The sequence below is a fragment of the Pseudophryne corroboree genome, chromosome 10 (assembly GCF_028390025.1).
Source record: "Pseudophryne corroboree isolate aPseCor3 chromosome 10, aPseCor3.hap2, whole genome shotgun sequence".
Lineage (NCBI taxonomy): Eukaryota > Metazoa > Chordata > Amphibia > Anura > Myobatrachidae > Pseudophryne > Pseudophryne corroboree.
The window spans coordinates 220,182,254-220,198,026 of record NC_086453.1 but is presented as its reverse complement, the minus strand read 5'-3'; the positions used below and the strand labels follow the sequence as shown (position 1 = coordinate 220,198,026).

General features: G+C 44.1%; 1 protein-coding gene across 1 annotated transcript in view; it reads right to left on the bottom strand.

Annotated features, from left to right (window-relative positions):
* The window catches only part of LOC134966396 (probable glutamate receptor), a 186,624-nt gene extending 173,867 nt beyond the window's left edge, over positions 1-12,757 (bottom strand). The window contains exon 1 of the mRNA XM_063943093.1: positions 12,638-12,757. The gene's annotated coding sequence lies outside the window, so the exon portion shown is untranslated. The remainder of the gene's footprint in view (positions 1-12,637) is intronic.
* Between the last annotated feature and the right edge of the window lie 3,016 nt (positions 12,758-15,773).

The following is a 15,773-nucleotide window of genomic DNA, read 5'->3' as shown; positions in this document are numbered from 1 at the left end:
TTTTAGTCTTAAAATTTGCACCTAGGTCGCTGGATGACTAAGCTAAGCGACCCTAGTGGCCGACACAAACACCGGGCCCATCTAGGAGTGTCACTGCAGTGTCACGCAGGATGTCCCTTCCAAAAAACCCTCCCCAAACAGCACATGACGCAAAGAAAAAAAGAGGCGCAATGAGGTAGCTGTGTGAGTAAGATAAGCGACCCTAGTGGCCGACACAAACACCGGGCCCATCTAGGAGTGTCACTGCAGTGTCACGCAGGATGTCCCTTCCAAAAAACCCTCCCCAAACAGCACATGACGCAAAGAAAAAAAGAGGCGCAATGAGGTAGCTGTGTGAGTAAGATAAGCGACCCTAGTGGCCGACACAAACACCGGGCCCATCTAGGAGTGTCACTGCAGTGTCACGCAGGATGTCCCTTCCAAAAAACCCTCTCCAAACAGCACATGACGCAAAGAAAAAAAGAGGCGCAATGAGGTAGCTGTGTGAGTAAGATAAGCGACCCTAGTGGCCGACACAAACACCGGGCCCATCTAGGAGTGGCACTGCAGTGTCACGCAGGATGTCCCTTCCAAAAAACCCTCCCCAAACAGCACATGACGCAAAGAAAAAAAGAGGCGCAATGAGGTAGCTGTGTGAGTAAGATAAGCGACCCTAGTGGCCGACACAAACACCGGGCCCATCTAGGAGTGGCACTGCAGTGTCACGCAGGATGTCCCTTCCAAAAAACCCTCCCCAAACAGCACATGACGCAAAGAAAAATTAAAGAAAAAAGAGGTGCAAGATGGAATTGTCCTTGGGCCCTCCCACCCACCCTTATGTTGTATAAACAGGACATGCACACTTTAACCAACCCATCATTTCAGTGACAGGGTCTGCCACACGACTGTGACTGAAATGACGGGTTGGTTTGGACCCCCACCAAAAAAGAAGCAATTAATCTCTCCTTGCACAAACTGGCTCTACAGAGGCAAGATGTCCACCTCATCATCATCCTCCGATATATCACCGTGTACATCCCCCTCCTCACAGATTATCAATTCGTCCCCACTGGAATCCACCATCTCAGCTCCCTGTGTACTTTGTGGAGGCAATTGCTGCTGGTCAATGTCTCCACGGAGGAATTGATTATAATTCATTTTAATGAACATCATCTTCTCCACATTTTGTGGATGTAACCTCGTACGCCGATTGCTGACAAGGTGAGCGGCGGCACTAAACACTCTTTCGGAGTACACACTTGTGGGAGGTCAACTTAGGTAGAATAAAGCCAGTTTGTGCAAGGGCCTCCAAATTGCCTCTTTTTCCTGCCAGTATAAGTACGGACTGTGTGACGTGCCTACTTGGATGCGGTCACTCATATATTCCTCCACCATTCTTTCAATGGTGAGAGAATCATATGCAGTGACAGTAGACGACATGTCCGTAATCGTTGTCAGGTCCTTCAGTCCGGACCAGATGTCAGCATCAGCAGTCGCTCCAGACTGCCCTGCATCACCGCCAGCGGGTGGGCTCGGAATTCTGAGCCTTTTCCTCGCACCCCCAGTTGCGGGAGAATGTGAAGGAGGAGATGTTGACAGGTCGCGTTCCGCTTGACTTGACAATTTTCTCACCAGCAGGTCTTTCAACCCCAGCAGACTTGTGTCTGCCGGAAAGAGAGATCCAAGGTAGGCTTTAAATCTAGGATCGAGCACGGTGGCCAAAATGTAGTGCTCTGATTTCAACAGATTGACCACCCGTGAATCCTTGTTAAGCGAATTAAGGGCTCCATCCACAAGTCCCACATGCCTAGCGGAATCGCTCCGTGTTAGCTCCTCCTTCAATGTCTCCAGCTTCTTCTGCAAAAGCCTGATGAGGGGAATGACCTGACTCAGGCTGGCAGTGTCTGAACTGACTTCACGTGTGGCAAGTTCAAAGGGCATCAGAACCTTGCACAACGTTGAAATCATTCTCCACTGCGCTTGAGACAGGTGCATTCCACCTCCTATATCGTGCTCAATTGTATAGGCTTGAATGGCCTTTTGCTGCTTCTCCAACCTCTGAAGCATATAGAGGGTTGAATTCCACCTCGTTACCACTTCTTGCTTCAGATGATGGCAGGGCAGGTTCAGTAGTTTTTGGTGGTGCTCCAGTCTTCTGTACGTGGTGCCTGTACGCCGAAAGTGTCCCGCAATTCTTCTGGCCACCGACAGCATCTCTTGCACGCCCCTGTCGTTTTTTAAAAAATCCTGCACCACCAAATTCAAGGTATGTGCAAAACATGGGACGTGCTGGAATTTGCCCATATTTAATGCACACACAATATTGCTGGCGTTGTCCGATGCCACAAATCCACAGGAGAGTCCAATTGGGGTAAGCCATTCCGCGATGATCTTCCTCAGTTGCCGTAAGAGGTTTTCAGCTGTGTGCGTATTCTGGAAAGCGGTGATACAAAGCGTAGCCTGCCTAGGAAAGAGTTGGCGTTTGCGAGATGCTGCTACTGGTGCCGCCGCTGCTGTTCTTGCGGCGGGAGTCCATACATCTACCCAGTGGGCTGTCACAGTAATATAGTCCTGAGCCTGCCCTGCTCCACTTGTCCACATGTCCGTGGTTAAGTGGACATTGGGTACAACTGCATTTTTTAGGACACTGGTGAGTCTTTTTCTGAGGTCTGTGTACATTTTCGGTATCGCCTGCCTAGAGAATTGGAACCTAGATGGTATTTGGTACCGGGGACACAGTACCTCCAACAAGTCTCTAGTTGGCTCTGCAGTAATGATGGATACCGGAACCACGTTTCTCACCGCCCAGGATGCCAAGGCCTCAGTTATCCGCTTTGCAGCAGGATGACTGCTGTGATATTTCATCTTCCTCGCAAAGGACTGTTGGACAGTCAATTGCTTGGTGGAAGTAGTAAAAGTGGTCTTACGAGTACGACTTCCCCTCTGGGATGACCATCGACTCTGCCCTGCTCCACTTGTCCACATGTCCGTGGTTAAGTGGACATTGGGTACAACTGCATTTTTTAGGACACTGGTGAGTCTTTTTCTGAGGTCTGTGTACATTTTCGGTATCGCCTGCCTAGAGAAGTGGAACCTAGATGGTATTTGGTAACGGGGGCACACTACCTCAAGAAATTGTGTAGTTCCCTGTGAACTAACGGCGGATACCGGACGCACGTCTAACACCAACATAGTTGTCAAGGCCTCAGTTATCCGCTTTGCAGCAGGATGACTGCTGTGATATTTCATCTTCCTCGCAAAGGACTGTTGGACAGTCAATTGCTTACTGGAAGTAATACAAGTGGTCTTCCGACTTCCCCTCTGGGATGACCATCGACTCCCAGCAGCAACAACAGCAGCGCCAGCAGCAGTAGGCGTTACACGCAAGGATGCATCGGAGGAATCCCAGGCAGGAGAGGAATCGTCAGAATTGCCAGTGACATGGCCTGCAGGACTATTGGCATTCCTGGGGAAGGAGGAAATTGACACTGACGGAGTTGGTGGGGTGGTTTGCGTGAGCTTGGTTACAAGAGGAAGGGATTTACTGGTCAGTGGACTGCTTCCGCTGTCACCCAAAGTTTTTGAACTTGTCACTGACTTATTATGAATGCGCTGCAGGTGACGTATAAGGGAGGATGTTCCGAGGTGGTTAACGTCCTTACCCCTACTTATTACAGCTTGACAAAGGCAACACACGGCTTGACACCTGTTGTCCGCTTTTCTGTTGAAATACCTCCACACTGAAGAGCTGATTTTTTTGGTATTTTCACCAGGCATGTCAACGGCCATATTCCTCCCACGGACAACAGGTGTCTCCCCGGGTGCCTGACTTAAACAAACCACCTCACCATCAGAATCCTCCTGGTCAATTTCCTCCCCAGCGCCAGCAACACCCATATCCTCCTCATCCTGGTGTACTTCAACACTGACATCTTCAATCTGACTATCAGGAACTGGGCTGCGGGTGCTCCTTCCAGCACTTGCAGGGGGCGTGCAAATGGTGGAAGGCGCATGCTCTTCACGTCCAGTGTTGGGAAGGTCAGGCATCGCAACCGACACAATTGGACTCTCCTTGTGGATTTGGGATTTCGAAGAACGCACAGTTCTTTGCGGTGCTTTTGCCAGCTTGAGTCTTTTCAGTTTTCTAGCGAGAGGCTGAGTGCTTCCATCCTCATGTGAAGCTGAACCACTAGCCATGAACATAGGCCAGGGCCTCAGCCGTTCCTTGCCACTCCGTGTGGTAAATGGCATATTGGCAAGTTTACACTTCTCCTCCGACAATTTTATTTTAGGTTTTGGAGTCCTTTTTTTACTGATATTTGGTGTTTTGGATTTGACATGCTCTGTACTATGACATTGGGCATCGGCCTTGGCAGACGACGTTGCTGGCATTTCATCGTCTCGGCCATGACTAGTGGCAGCAGCTTCAGCACGAGGTGGAAGTGGATCTTGATCTTTCCCTAATTTTGGAACCTCAACATTTTTGTTCTCCATATTTTAATAGGCACAACTAAAAGGCACCTCAGGTAAACAATGGAGATGGATGGATACTAGTATACTTATGGATGGACTGCTGAGTGCCGACACAGAGGTAGCTACAGCCGTGGACTACCGTACTGTGTCTGCTGCTAATATAGACTGGATGATAATGAGATGAAATCAATATATATATATGTATGTATATATAATATCACTAGTACTGCAGCCGGACAGGTAGATAATATATTTATTAGGTAATGATGACTGATGACGGACCTGCTGGACACTGTCAGCTCAGCAGCACCGCAGACTGCTACAGTAAGCTACTATACTATAGTAGTATGTACAAAGAAGAAAGAAAAAAAAAAACACGGGTAGGTGGTATACAATTATGGATGGACTGCCGAGTGCCGACACAGAGGTAGCTACAGCCGTGGACTAACGTACTGTGTCTGCTGCTAATATAGACTGGATGATTGATAATGAGATGAAATCAATATATATATTTGTATGTATATATAATATCACTAGTACTGCAGCCGGACAGGTAGATAATATATTTATTAGGTAATGATGACTGATGACGGACCTGCTGGACACTGTCAGCTCAGCAGCACCGCAGACTGCTACAGTAAGCTACTATACTATAGTAGTATGTACAAAGAAGAAAGAAAAAAAAAACCACGGGTAGGTGGTATACAATTATGGATGGACTGCTGAGTGCCGACACAGAGGTAGCTACAGCCGTGGACTAACGTACTGTGTCTGCTGCTAATATAGACTGGATGATTGATAATGAGATGAAATCAATATATATATGTATGTATATATAATATCACTAGTACTGCAGCCGGACAGGTAGATAATATATTTATTAGGTAATGATGACTGATGACGGACCTGCTGGACACTGTCAGCTCAGCAGCACCGCAGACTGCTACAGTAAGCTACTATACTCTATAGTAGTATGTACAAAGAAGAAAGAAAAAAAAAAAACCACGGGTAGGTGGTATACAATTATGGATGGACTGCTGAGTGCCGACACAGAGGTAGCTACAGCCGTGGACTAACGTACTGTGTCTGCTGCTAATATAGACTGGATGATTGATAATGAGATGAAATCAATATATATATGTATATATAATATCACTAGTACTGCAGCCGGACAGGTAGATAATATATTTATTAGGTAATGATGACTGATGACGGACCTGCTGGACACTGTCAGCTCAGCAGCACCGCAGACTGCTACAGTAAGCTACTATACTCTATAGTAGTATGTACAAAGAAGAAAGAAAAAAAAAAAACCACGGGTAGGTGGTATACAATTATGGATGGACTGCCGAGTGCCGACACAGAGGTAGCTACAGCCGTGGACTAACGTACTGTGTCTGCTGCTAATATAGACTGGATGATTGATAATGAGATGAAATCAATATATATATGTATGTATATATAATATCACTAGTACTGCAGCCGGACAGGTAGATAATATATTTATTAGGTAATTATGACTGATGACGGACCTGCTGGACACTGTCAGCTCAGCAGCACCGCAGACTGCTACAGTAAGCTACTATACTCTATAGTAGTATGTACAAAGAAGAAAGAAAAAAAAAAAACCACGGGTAGGTGGTATACAATTATGGATGGACTGCCGAGTGCCGACACAGAGGTAGCTACAGCCGTGGACTAACGTACTGTGTCTGCTGCTAATATAGAGTCTAGACTGGATGATAAATTATTGATAATGAGATGAAATCAATATAATATCACTAGTACTGCAGCCGGACAGGTACTATATATATTTATTATGCAATGACTGATGACGGACCTGCTGGACACTGTCAGGTCAGCACAGCACCGCAGACTGCTACAGTAAGCTACTATAGTAGTATGTATAAAGAAGAATGAAAAAAAAAACCACAGGTAGGTGGTATACAATATTATATATATATATATATTATATACAATTATATATATATATATATATATATATATTAAACTGGTGGTGATTGATTATTAAACTGGTGGTCACTTCAGGTCACGTTGCAACTTGCAACTAGTACTCCGAGGCCTAAGCAGACAATCACAAAATATATTATTATACTGGTGGTCAGTGTGGTCACAACAATGGCAGTGTGGCACTGACTCTGGCAGCAAAAGTGTGCACTGTACGTTATATGTACTCCTGAGTCCTGCTCTCAGACTCTAACTGCTCCCCACTGTCAGTGTCTCCCCCACAAGTCAGATAATACACTTACAGTCACACTATCTAATCTATAAATATCACTTCAGCAAGTAGTAAGTATAGTAGTATACAGTATAGTAGTACTCCTCCTAATAATGCTCCCCAAAATACTGTGTCTCTCTCTTCTCTAAACGGAGAGGACGCCAGCCACGTCCTCTCCCTATGACTCTCAATGCACGTGTGAAAATGGCGGCGACGCGCGGCTCCTTATATAGAATCCGAGTCTCGCGATAGAATCCGAGCCTCGCGAGAATCCGACAGCGTGATGATGACGTTCGGGCGCGCTCGGGTTAGCCGAGCAAGGCGGGAAGATCCGAGCCTGCTCGGACCCGTGTAAAAAACCTGAAGTTCGGGCGGGTTCGGATTCAGAGGAACCGAACCCGCTCATCTCTAGATAATAGTATACATTATATCCTCCCTGACCCTCTTCCACACGTGACATTAATAAACACATCCCCTTTTTCCCTCCCCAGACACTGACCTATCTATGAAGGGGTCTCAGACTCCAGAGTTGCAGAACTCTGGCCTGGAGAGGAGGTGAGAGGGAGGGCTGGGGTGTCAGGGTGGAGCAGGAAGAGGAGTCTTAGTTTGTCAGCAGTGAGTAGTATTACAGCTGGTACCCTGGCAATATGCAATAGGGTACTACTACTGGCGGCACAGAGAGTGCCACTCCCCCACCTCCACACACCGAGGAGCTAGGTTACTCACCTGTATAATAGCCGGGGCCTCAGCTGAGCTGCATGATATAAGCCACCATAATGGAAAGCTTGTCACTGGTTATCCTTCCTGTATCCAGAGATGGTCAGAGCTGCAGGGACCTCTCATGCCGGCTCTGTGACAATGTGCTTCTGCTAATTATAGCAAAGCAACGGCACCGTTGTGATGTCTGAGACTGAGAGGGACCAGTTCAAGCCTACATATGCCAGCCACGGCCACTGATAAAAGTGGGCGGAGCTCCAAAGAAGTAGGGCCCACAGGGGATACACACTCCAACCCAGTCCAAATCTGTTGGCGGGCGGCAGCGCGGATCAGGTGCGGGCGACTACGATATACACTCTGCCGGGTGTACACTACCGTGGTAGACGGCGCACCCTGTACCAAGTGTGACATGGCGCCCTGGGTATGAGCCCTGCTCGCCCTGCGCTTGTTACGCCTCTGTGTGCACTCCTGACTCAGGGATCACACAGATCACGCTCAGAGTCGGCCCTAGGTATAGGCAAACTAGGCAAATACCTAGGGCATTTGGCATGCCTAGGGGCAAAAGCAGCTTCTGCTGAATAAAATGATATGCAGCATATCTATATTCTGTGTGTGACTGTGGCTGTATCTGCATAGGAAATGTTACGTTACAGTTTATTCCTGGAAATCACTGTACTGTAGCATTTCGTATGTAGATACAGCCACATTGTATGTTTATAAGGACATTAATAACGTGTGTCATATGTGTAAGGGGCATTACTGTGTTGGATGTGTATAAAGGCATTACCAATGTGCGGCATTTTGTGTATAAGGTGCTCTACTGTGTGGTGTAACATATAGAAAGGGCACTACTGTGTGGTCTAATGTGAATAAAGAGTAATTTGGTGTGTTGTAATGTGAATAAGGACCAATACTGTGTGATGTAATGTGAATAAGGGGCACTACTGTGAGGAGTGACGTATATAAGGTAAAGTGGTACTACTGTGTGATATAACGTGAATAAGGGACACTATCGCATGATAAAATATGAGTAGAGTTGCACTACTGTTGCGTAATTTGAATTGGGGGTACTATTGTGTGGCTATGCTCCTTCCCAGCAAGAACATGCCCCATTTTGGGCTGTGTGCCGAATGTGTGCACTGTTCCTATATAAAATATAGGGGGTAGGAGCACCAAAAATTAGAACTACTATGGGCGAGGGGTGATGGTGATGGGAAAGACGTGAAGGGTCAGAGGCGGAACTAGCGGCAGTGCTAGGGGGCACCAGTCAAAATCTTGCCTAGGGCATCATATTGGTTGGGGCCATCTCTGATCACGCTGATCACATAGTAGCTGCATCTTTGTACACAGCTACTGTGTGATAATATGCTAATGCCTCAGAAGGCATCTTGCGTAAATGGATGCCTCCAGCCACCGTCTGCGATCTGCTACTGTGTCCGAAGATGCAGCATTGAGTCACACAGCAAAGACCGGGAATTCTGCCAGAAGACGAAGACACAGGATCTGAATGCCTCAGTTTATAAAATGCTCACCGTCGCCACCCCGGCCGCAGCATGTCAATCATGCGGTTTAGGGGGCACTGTGACCGTCATTGCATCCACTGATCTGCACAGCACAGATCAATAACCATCAGAGTTTACGTACATCGCTGAATAAGGCCCTCAGTCAGATTCAGTATGTAACATTAATAAATAATTAATTAATTGAAAAAGAATGCAGTTCACCAGTATACAGTATCTTTATACCTCTACTAGTTTTCTGAATAAATTATAATTTTTTACATTTCTAGATGGGCATGTTTAATATTTTACCTATTATAAACCTGAAAATTTAAAACAAGAGAAAGAAAATAATAAATGGAAAAAATAAATAATGCAAAAGTTTTCAGACGGGAGACAAATTTTTGTATTTTTTTTGTTTTATAGAGAATTTGGTCAATTGTTACCTTTAGTTCCAGATTTCAAGGAAATATTTACTATTTCAAAGATTTCTTTTCTACAGTACCTTCAGGGGGTAATTCAGACTGGATCGATCACAGTCTGAATTTTTTTGTGGCATGCGCTTGCGCAGCGGTCGCACTACACGTGCGCACTACGCGTGCGCACCCCGGGAGCCCAGTGAGATGCTAAAAGCATCGCCTTTGCCTGATTGACAGGCAGAGGTGGTTGCGGCGCAGGAGGGGCCATGCCAACGGCGTTAGGACGCCGTTGGTGGGGCGCAGTCCGGACAACACAGGCATTTCCGGACTGTTGGGGAGGTGGGCTGCGGCGGCTGTGTGACATCAAATGCAGCCGCTGCGACCCGGGATGTAGCAGGCAGCTCCCTGCCAGAGCGCAGGAGCTGCACAGGCAGGGAGCTTCTCGCCGGGTGCAAAAGCATCGTCGCCGTGCAATGCTTTTGTACCTGTGCAGGGAAGGGGGCAGGGCCAGACATGCGGGGCGGACTAGCCCCCCCCCCCCCCTTGATTTGTTACTCCAATAACATACAGCTAAGCGAAAGATCATATCCATATCTATGTGAGCAAAAAAAAACAGATGACCAGAAATTTTTGGGTTACCCTTAGTATAAACAAATTCTCTGGACACTACCATATTTAGTGTCATCAACGCAGCTGGTGTATACAAGTCAGAAAGCACTGCAATCAAATAGCGCTTTTTGTACAAAACAATATTAATGGTTTTCTTGATAGGCTGTTTATTACAAAAACATATAACCAAATAGCCTGGTGCAAGATGCATTTCTGTCATGAAAAAAAAAAAAAAAAAAAATAAATAAATATATATATATATATATATATATATATATATATATATATATATATATATATATATATATATATATATATATATATATAAATAATAATAATTGGAAATAATAAAGTAAAAAGTGTTGGATGGCAGTACCCCTTACAACCTGTTGGCTGTTTTTTACAACAAGTTTCAAGGCCATTTTAATAAGTGGTCAAAATGGGCATTTAAACAGGTTACAGCAAGGACATGGGTCCACATTTAGATTACTCTATTAATATGTAACAAACCTCCTGATATCAGGGAAATACACCAGATGAATTTGCCTAACTAAAAATCTGCTGGATCAATATTGGGTCACGAGGCGGAGAGCGAGAGAGAGTGAGACAGAAACGGAAGGAAGACATAAAGGCTTCACTACACGTACTCTCTCAGTGTCACAGCCTGCCTGCTTATCCAATTTAGCAGCACATAGGATTGAAGTGGGAAAGCTTTCTTATATCTATTGTAGCAAAATACTCATGTCTGTGTATACACATTTTGGGCAATAAATGGCTAGATGCACTGATGCCAGCTTAAATCAGCCAATACATCTACTGTAGATGAACTGGAAGTTATAGTAAGAATGAATGAACTACTATAAGCAATATATGAGTGTGATGTTTACTTGTATGTGTGTTGTATTATATATATATATATATATATACTGTATGTATGTATATATATATATATATATATATATATATATATATACTGTATGTATATATATATATATATATATATATATATACGTATCCCAAGATCCGGCACTCCACGAGATCAAATTTGTAGCTTTACCGGGTGCCCTCCAGAGAACATGCCAAATGGCGTGTCTCATATAAACTCCCAATGGCGGCACTCCGGACAGGTGAAATAATTTCAAATAAACTGCATTTCTTTGCAAAGAAATGCAGTTTATTTGAAATAATTTCACCTGTCCGGAGTGCCGCCGTTGGGAGTTTATATATATATATATATATATATATATATTTTTTATTGTGCATATGTGTGTGTAGGTGTGTGTGTATATATATATATATATACATATATATATATGAGCGTGTGTGTGTATATATATATATATATATATATATATAGCAGACGTGGAGACTGCGGCACTTGTGATAAGTTTTGAAAGAAAATGCTGTTTAATAGATCAAATCCATAATAAAAATGCCACGCAAGGCCAACGTTTCGGTGCGGAGCACCGTTTTCAAGGCAGGCATAAACATGAAGTAGACCAGGTCTACTTCATGTTTATGCCAGCCTTGATAACGGTGCTCCGCACCGAAACGTTGGCCTTGCGTGGCATTTTTATTATGGATTTGATCTATTAAACAGCATTTTCTTTAAACCTTATCACGAGTGCCGCAGTCTCCACGTCTGCTACCATTATCCTACTGAAGGCACCGTGCAAAATCCCTTACAGCAACGAGTGACGGTTCATTTCTGCATCTATATATATATATATATATATATATACATACAGATGTATGTGGCTACACTTGTATAATATATTATATATATATATATATATGTGTATTTTATATGTATACATATATATATATATATATTTAGTATATGCAACCTATACAGAGAGAAATAGAGATAGAGAAAGAGAGACAGAGAGAGAGAAAGACGAGGGGGAGGGGTGGTGGAGAAGTTTATTGAAATTGAGTCCATTTTTTTCTTATAAAGCCACTCCCTTTTAGTAAGGAAAGGAGTGTCTCTTTCTACAACATTGCACAATAGGCACTAATTTGTTTTTGTACCCACTTGTAGAGCTCATAAGATTATGTACGATTTCCTGAATTTCTCATAGAAAAAGCCATCCCTGCAGATGCTAGCTGTATGGAATTCTGATGCGTTGCTAGGTAATTGAATCAGTACAGCATTTCACTAAAAATAGCAGTGTGTTGTTTTTACCACCTTAACCTGGACACTCGCATTCACCAACAAAAGCTTCAATTCTGGAAAACCTATGAAGCATATGCACTAAGACAACATCTAATTATAAATGCTAAGAATACAGGCACTCAAACTATTAGAAAACTTTTTTTCAGTTTTAAATTAAAATGAAAACAGTATTTTCTATTAGAATACAAAATACAATAACATACCACCAAACGATATTCAAAATAACAGAAAGTAATTTACACTAAGGTACCACTTCATTTTTGGAAATTTGTTTATGTGATAAAACAGCTGCCGTGAGATTATAGGAGCAATATTTAAGCCATTGCTAATTTTAAACATAACAAATATTGCATAAAGTTCACATCTATTCATAAACAGCCTCAGTGAATGTTTTCCAAATCACAATTTTTTAAAAAGCGTAAAATATAAAAAAAAAATGTAAAGAACAATTATTAGTATCCAAGTGAAAATAATGTCAAAAAATGTTATGCTATTGAAGATATTCTTGATTAGTGGATAGTCTTACCAGTCCCAGTTTGCAGCCAGCAGTGTATTGCGACTCCTGTGTCTGTCTGTTTTTCTCCCCAGAACAGCAGTGCAAGAAAGGAGAAAGCTTCTCAAGAAAACATTGCAAACCAGGCAGCTCAATAGCAGATGCTGAGAATTCAGAGAGGAGGAGCAAGCAAACACTATGGTTAGGGGCCCCTTATTGGAATGTGATTATTACGGATTCTGTTTTTCACAGTGATTGACTGGAGAATAATTATGTGCTCCCTTTGGGAGAAAATAATATATAGCAATATTAGACAGGTTTGTGTTGGGAGAAACATTCATAAACTCATCTGGGAGAAAAACAAATGAAAAGATTTAAAAACACATTTTTTTTTACTATGTGCAATAATGATTTCTAATGTGTTAAGGCGTCATTTTTATTAAAAGAAATGCAAGAATTTTGTGTGTGTGTACGAGATATTATTATATTGGTACAGTAGTGTTAGGTGTAATAAAAAAGAGGAATATTACCCCAGAAATTGGGCATTCCAGATCTCTTTAATTACTCATTTAATGAGTTTGGCAGAGACTAGCTTGTAGACATTTCATATAAAATCTAATAATACTGTTATATTACATCAATGGAAATTGCTGGATTGTGATTTTTTTTTCTTTGTGAGCGTAATTTATTACTATTTCTTATGTTAGGCAGATTGTGATTTGCTGCTTGTGAAGTGCGGACTTAGGGCGGCAGTGATCGGAGTCTGAAGCCCTTTGGGCGCACTGCATGTGCGCACCCCAGGAGGCCCAGTGAGATGCTAATAGCATCTCAGGACAGCGATCGCCTCTGCCTGATTGACAGGCGGTCGCGGGGGCGGGAGGGGGGGGGTGCCAACGGCGGCGGCTGCATGACATCACAGCCACTGCGACCCGGGTAGCTGTCTGCCAGCACTGCTAGGCTGCGCAGGCAGGGAGCGTCTCGGCGGGTGCAAAAGCATTGCCACCGGGCAATGCTTTCTCACCCGTGCGGGGGGACGGCAGGGCCTGACATGCAGGCGGACTGGCCCTGTGCTGGGCGTCCCTCCACATGTCTGAATAACTGGTCATAGATGTGCTAAAAAAAAATATTATTTTTTTACCAAAATATGGCACCCCGGAAAGTGTTATGTGTTCCCCTTTAAAAGTTTACTAACAATGTCTGCAGCAGTGAGTGTGAAGCACTGGCGCAGCAGAGGATAAGGAGTGACAGACCCGAGACCGATCATATGGTCCAGATACTGATTAAGGATTGGACAAGGCAGTCTGGGAGCAGATGGAGGAAGTGATTGTAGGTGCTGGACACACTGAGTGAGGAGCGGAGTTGGCGCTGAGTAATGGATGCCAACCTCATGGTCACGCTGGATGGTGAGAGGAGTGCTGTAGAGCAAAAGCAGCGGGGTATTACCAAGAAGAAGAGAGCCGAAAGAGCGAATGTGAGATGTCGCAGCCGGAGACAGGACACTGCCAGGCCTATTGAAAGTTGCAGACACTGCGGCCATCTTGTGCAGTGAGGAACCGCTGAAAGAGGTCCAGCTAGTGAACACCTCTACTGCAGAGTTCTGAGTGAGTACACAGAGACTGTTATTGTCACGAATCACGGGCAAACCAAGTACCCAGTCCAAGTATCCAATTTGTCACATGCTGTGCAGTGTAAAGGGAACAGGCAGCATAACACAGTCTTACAGTGCAACATCTTACAAATCAGCCCGTTTTGAGAATAGCTAAGACAGCCACCCCATGCTGTCAAGCTCTGTCCCTGCATATGCGCCGCCCCCGCCGACATCATCGCTACCGCCGCCACCCGGTCGACCCCTCCATCGCGACTGCCCCCACGCGACACGGACTCCCCCAGCAGGAAAATGTACTCACCTGTCCAGGGATCCGGTCCGCACTGCTCCTGCTGGGCTGCCGGGCGCCGGATCCTGTGTGCTGCGGTGATCCCCGGTGCTGTAAAGTGCGCTGCCGCTTTGCAGCATCACTTTACAGCATCACTTTACAGCACCAGGGTCACACTGCAGCACATGGGGGACACAGTGCCCGCAGCGCTCACCGGAGCAGCGGACACCGGCTCCCAGGACAGGTGAGTATGGGTTTTTTTTTCTTGTTTTTTTTCTTTTTACACTCCATTGGACACATATAGCTGATCTCTGGAGCCCGGTCCCTGCTCAGGTTTCTCTGCCAGGGGCAGAGAAAGCTGGGCAAAAGGGTGCAGATCGCAGATTATCACAGGGCACACTGCGGTATTTTTTCACTTTTTTTTAGTAAATTTGGCCACATCTCATTTCCCATTATAAGTATGGGGAATGCGATGTGGTTTACTGAAAAAAAAAAAAGTGAATTAAAGGGTTTGGAGCAGTTTTCATGAAAACTGCTCCAAATGCCCTTTAATACATTCAGGTGATACTAAAGTAAACTGAAAAGGGTGTGTAAACACCCTTTTTCACATTATTTTAGTAAAAATAATGTTAATAAATAGACCTCTACGTCATTTATGCAAGTACAAGTGAGTTACTTTATCTGGAGATAGAGACTGAGTTTATTTGCCCAAGAAACCCTTACTATTAGGTAAGCTGCATTTGTCAGGAGACACTACAATTCCTTTTTGCATAAAATTGAGATACAGTGAAATTATTGAACCCAGGATTACTTGTATGCAGGTGTGCCATTCCCCCATTGTGACACTGTGGCACCACATGATTTAAAGAGGGCTCTAACATTATTTGCCGGTGAAGAATATAACAACTTGGTTAGGGAAAGCTAGACATTTAGCAACTGTTATTGTAAAAGTGTGTTTTTTATTACCCGGCCTTCTCGTCACCACATTATAGCTTGTGACTGTAATATGCCAATATCTGTGATTTAATTGATCGTCTTTTGCATTTTTGAATGATTCAATGTGATGTGAACTGTAGTCAATTGTCATTTCTTCTTTTATTGCCTATTGTTCTTGTGATTATCTACTATTTGCCAATTAACCAATCATCCTCCTCAATCCAGAGTTCATTGCAGCTCAACAAAAAGACATCCTGTTGGAATTGCTGACTCACTTCTGTTTCATATCAATCTATTCTACCTCTCTGAGCAAAGTACTACAAAACAAGGTTCGGGGAAGAACATTTCAAGGGAAAGGT